Here is a 6,000-nt window from a genome sequence, read left to right on the forward strand (position 1 = left end):
TATTTGGTAGTTGTGTAAGTAGTGGTTTAAATGTGGTGCTTTGCTTGGAATTAAAGGTGGGAGCCAGTAGTGTGCTGATAAGTGTATAACTATTGGCTCTTCAGAAAAAAAGCCATGATTTGTGGCACTTGCTGATTTCTGTGGCGAATACTCCCATCATGGCCATACATATATTGGTTAGCCGGTGACCTTAGCTATTTGGTGAACCCTACGCTCAGTTCTGGCTGAATGTCTGCATGAAATGCAGCCCAGAGAAAAGCTTAGGCCTATCAAAAGGAATTGGCCCGAGGAGCAGCCCAGGACCTCCCTAAAAACTGGAGATGCCCAGAGGCCCAACAAAAACAGGCTGGACTGGGGGCAAAGAATTTACGTTGTAATAATCTGGGTTTGGAGGAAAACCCTTCAAAAATAGCCCTAGAATTCTGTACCTGAGACAAGCTAGAGGAACTGATGTGTCTATCAGTGACCTGGAGTGACCTTTTTCTCACTGTCCAGTGGAAGGAAGGCCAGCACCAGGTGCTATGGTTTGCTGAGGGGGTGATTATTTTCAATGTGTACAAGATTTAATCATAATTTGATGTCGTCATGTCTAGGGCCTGAGTTTCGTGAGTTTTGCAGGCAGCCTTGCACCCTGGAGCATTGGCAAAATAGTAATAATATCATTATCTAATCATTATCAGTATCTAATTTTTACTTAGCGGTTGCCATGTATCAGGCGCTGGCTAAGGATTTGTCGTGAATAATCTCATTTGTACCTCACAGTAACCCAGTAAGTGTGTAGCCACTCACCTGGTGGAGCCAGAGCCTTTGTGCCACGCTGAGGAAGGGGGAGTGAGTGGTCCCCGAACCAGGAAACCTTTGAGACATGCAGGGCTGCAAGCACCTTGTGAAATCACCAGTTCTAAAGTCGTGGCCAGTTCTGCTTGAGGCACTGGGGATAACCTATGACTTCCCTAACAGATGCCTCTGGTTAGGAACTTTGGGTGTTTTACAGGTCCCTACCAAGTTTTCTCAAAAAGACGGCTGGCCATCATTCCAGTAGCAATGAATCCCTCCCTGGCTGGAGGAAGGGGAGGATCTAGAAGGATATGGTCTTGCTCATTCCAGATTACAATTTAGGGGCGTGGATATGATCTATTCTGTGCAGAAGCTTTGGCCCTTTCCACACACACCTGTCCACCCCCAGATGGTCCCCTTTCACCAGGGCTGGATTCCTGGACCAGCTCCTGGGGAGTGCGCAGGATCTGCTTGGCTTTAGCAAGAGGCTGAGCCACGCTTCCTTCACTAGATGGCAGCAAATGCCCGACATGCTCTTTTGCAAGAGCTGCACAGGATCTGTGTGTGAGCTTGGTGCTGAAAGAGCCAGAGAACTAAGGGGGAAGAGCCAAGCAGAAAGTGGTGACTTATCCAAATCCTGGAGAGGTGCTAGAAAGCTCATACTCCCCAGAGAGAGCTCTCCCTGTACGAGGACCCAGGACACCCTGAAGAGGCAGAGAGCTGAGCTCTGTCCTGGGGCTCTGCTGAATGTCCAAAGCAGACAGCCCTATAGGCACACAAAGCTAGTCACCTTGTCCCCTGAGTCTTCTTTTCAGGCAAATCAGCCCCTGTTCAATGCAATGGGAAGGCATATTCCTGAGGGCCAATGCAGTACCACTTTGTGTAAATTACTTCTAACCAATGGCCCTTGACCTCAAAAGCATATATGTTGATTAGGAAGAGAATTAGACAAGTGTTTGTGTGATGACAACACAATGCAATGTAAGTGCCATAAACCAGGGACACACCTCTGCTCTGAGAGTGTGGGTGGAGATAGGCTCACAGGAAAGCTTCACAAGAGGGAGGGGGCATCTGAGATGAGCTTGGTAGGCGCGTAGGATCATGACAGGGACCACGGGAAATCCATAGTCAACAAGACAAGATTCATGGTCCCACCTTTTCGTCCCTTCCACCAAGAAGCGTGCAAGGAGCCAGGGCCCAGCGTGGTTGTGTACCAGGAAAGGATCGCACTCCCTATTCCTCTACCTTTTTACTGAGCAAGCACAAGAGCTTGCTTGTGAACGATCCAGGCTCAGGAGCCAGCTGTTCCGGAGAGCTGTCTTGGACTGTCAGCTGCGAGCACCCACTGCCCTTGGGGAAGTTGAAATCCTGTATAGCTCCTCCTGCTCAAGAAAGGGGAGCCACTGGTCCCAGAGAGCTTGTTGCCTGGCAACCCAGATAGAACCTCCAGGGTTATTCAGTGGGCAGTCCTGCCCCTCGCTACACAAGGAGTAATCAAAGAGGCGGTGAGAGAACAAGTGCTAACATTTGTTGAGCACTTATTCTAGCCTCAGTAGCCTCTTTACCAATATTACTTGTTTAATCTTCACAACAGCTCTATTAGAAACTATTTTTGACCTTCATTATTCCAATGAGGAAACTGAGGCATGTAGAGAAAATAAGAGGCTTGTTCAAGGCAACACAGCCAGTAACTGGCCCTGATAGGATTCAAACCCAATCATTCTGGCTCCAGAGTTCAAGTTATCAATCACCACACCACACTGCCCACAAACAGAAAGGGATAGTGTGATGAAGGTTGGAAGGAGGGTACAGTTGTCCTGGTAATGTCTACGAACCTTTCGCCATCCATTTCTTCTCCTCTGGGGATAATGTATGTTTTCGAAGTTCCTTCATTGTGGGAGCCAGCCCATGGTGTAGTAGTTAAGTTCACACGCTCCGCTTCTGCAGCCTGGGGTTTGTGGGTTCAGATCCTGGGCACAGACCTACACACCACTTTCAAGCTATGCTGTGGCAGCATCCCATGTACAAAAATAGAAGAAGATTGGCACAGATATTAGCTCAGGGACAATCTTCCTTACCAAAAAACAAAGTCCTTACATTGTGGAAACATCCTCTACACGGGGAGACCCTGTGCTCCCTCTCCAAACTTAATGCTCTCAGTTCTGTCAATAGACTCAGTTTTCTAACATTCTTTTTAACTTTTTATTGAGATTATGATAGTTTACAACCTTGTCAAATTTCAATTGTACATTATTGTTTGTCAGTCATGTTGTAGGTGCACCACTTCACCCTTTGTGCCCACCACCTAACCCCCTTTTCCCCTGGTAACCACTAACCTGTTCTCATTGTCTACAAGTTTAACTTCCACATATGAGTTCCTAACATTTTGATATAGTTTCCATCCTTTTACCATTCTCTCCATCCTTCTCCAGGCAAACTCTGGTTAATCTATCTCCTCTAGCACCTGGTGCCCAGCGGGCAAGAGAGGACTATCCCCTCCTTTTGGACAATATACTTTTATTAATGAAGACTTCAAGTGTGCTGTCTGACAGTGGGAGTACCAAGTGTGGCATCATGGGAGTGCTGATTTAGCCCACCTTAATCTCCATCAGTCCCCCAACCCAAGCCACCCTGAACGAGCATACAGGCTAGCTAAAGACATTGTGTCTGCTGTGCCACTGCAGCTTCAAGTCCCCTCACCTCCTTTCCATACTCGAAGCTCTTTCTATATTTTAGAATCACTTCTGGAGCCAGATCACACTGATGACTCATACTCTAGTTTTTTCCAGTTTTATAGAGGTATAATTGACAAATAAAAATTGTATATGTTTAAGGTTTACAACATGATGGTTTGATATACATATACATTGTGAAGTGATCACCACAGTCAAGTTAATTCACACATCCATCACCTCACATAGTTACTTTTATTTTTTTTTTTGGTGTGCTAAGAAAACTTAAGATCTACTCTCTTAGCAAATTTGTAGTATGCAATACAGTATTATTAACTGTAGTCACCATGCTGTACGTTAGATCTCCAGAACTTCTTCATCTTCTAACTGAAAGTTTGTACCCTTTGACCACACCTCCCCATCACCTCCACTCAGCTCCTGGTAACCACTGCTCTGCTCTCTGGTTCTGAGTTTGACGTTTTTAGATTCCACAAAGTGAGATCATGCAGTACTTGTCTTTCTGTGTCTCGCTTCTCTCACTTAGCATAACCTCCTCCAGGTTCATTCATGTTGTCACAAATGGCAGAGTCTTTTCTTTTTCATGACTAAATGATATTCCATTGTATACAGTAAATATATACCACAGTTTCTTTATCTATTCATCCATTGATGGACACTTAGGTTTTTTCCCATACCTTGGCTATTGTAAATAACACTGCAATGAAATTGGAGTGCAGATGTCTCTTTGAGACAGTGATTTTATTTTCTTTGAATATATATCCAGGAGTCGGTCTGTTGGATCAGATGGTAGTTCTATTTTTAATTTTTCGAGGAAGCTCCATACTATTTTCCATAATGGCTGTGCCAATTTACATTCCCACCAGCAGTGTACAAGTGTTTCCTTTGCTCCACACCCTCACCAACACTTGTTATGTCTTGTCTTTTTGATGATAGCCATCCCAACAAGTGTGAGGTGATATCTCATTGTGGTTTTGACCTGCATTTCCCTGATGGTTAGTGATATTGAGCATCTTTTCATGTACCTGTTGCCCATTTCTATGTCTTCTTTGGAAAAATGTCTACTCAGGTTCTTTGCTCCTTTTTTTTTTAAGATTTTTTTAAAAATTATTATTTTTTTACTTTTCCTTTTTCTCCCCAAAACCCCCCAGTACATAGTTGTGTATCTTTAGTTGTGGGTCCTTCTAGTTGTGGCATGTGGGATGCCGCCTCAGCATGGCTTGATAAGTAGTGCCATGTCGGCGCCCAGGATTCGAACCGGTGAAACCCTGGGCCGCCAAAACGGAGCGCACAAACTGAACCATTCAGCCATGAGGCTGGCCCCTGCTCGTTTTTTAATTAGGTTGTTTTTTTACTATTGAGTTGTATCAGTTCCTTGTATGTTTTGAATATCAACCACTTGTCTGATACATGGTGTATAAATATTTTCTCCCATTCCTAGGCCACCTTTTCCTTTTGTTGATTTTTTCCTTGCTATGCAGAGTCTTTTTGGTTTGATGTAGTCCCACCTGTTTATTTTGCTTTTGTTGCCTGTGCTTTTGGTGTCGTGTCCAAAAATTATTGCCAAGACCAATGTCAAAGAGCTTTTCTCCCACACTTTCTTGTAAGAGTTTCGTGGTTTCAGGTCTTATGTTTAAACCTTTAATCTGTTTTGAGTTGATTTTTGTTTATGATGTAAGAGAAGGGTCTAATTTTATTCTTTTGCATGAGGATATCCAGTTTTCCCAACACCATTTATTGAAGAGACTATCCTTTCCCCACTGTGTATCCTTGGCACTCTTGTCAGATCAGTGGACTGTATGTGTGTAGGTTTATTTCTAGACTCACTATTCTGTTCCATTGGTCTAACGTGTCTGTTTTTATGCCAGTACCATACTGCTTTAATTACGACAATTTGCAATACAATTTGAAATCAGGAAGTGTTTTGCCTCCAGCTTTGTTCTTCTTTCTCAAGATTGCTTGAGATTCCAGGTCTTTTGAGGTTGTATGTGAATTTTAAGATTGTTTTTTCTATTTCTGTGAAAAAAAGTGCCATTGGAATTTTGATAGGGATTGCATTGAATCTGTAGATTGCTTTGGGTAGTATGGACATTTTCACAATATTAATTCTGCCAATCCAAAAACACAGGATATCTTTCCGTTTATTTGTGTTTTCTTTAGTTTCTTTCATCAAGGTCTAGTAGTTTTCAGTGTACAGTTCTTCCACCTCCTTGGTTATATTTATTCGTAAGAATTTTATTGTTTTTAAGCTACCAATAATGGGACTGTCTTCTTAATTTCTTTTTTGTATAGTGTGTTGTTAATATATAGAAATGCAACTGATTTTTCTACATTGATTTTTTATCCTGCAACTTTCCTGAATTTATTCATTGGTTATTACAGTTTCTTGGTGGAATCTTTAGTACTTTATACATAAAAGATTAGTAATCTGCACACAGGGACAATTTAACATCTTCTTTTCTCATTTGGATGCCTTTTATTTATTTTTCTTGTCTAATCGCTCTGGCTAGGACTTCCAATACGACGTTGAATA

This window comes from Equus caballus, chromosome 16 (assembly GCF_041296265.1).
Source record: "Equus caballus isolate H_3958 breed thoroughbred chromosome 16, TB-T2T, whole genome shotgun sequence".
Lineage (NCBI taxonomy): Eukaryota > Metazoa > Chordata > Mammalia > Perissodactyla > Equidae > Equus > Equus caballus.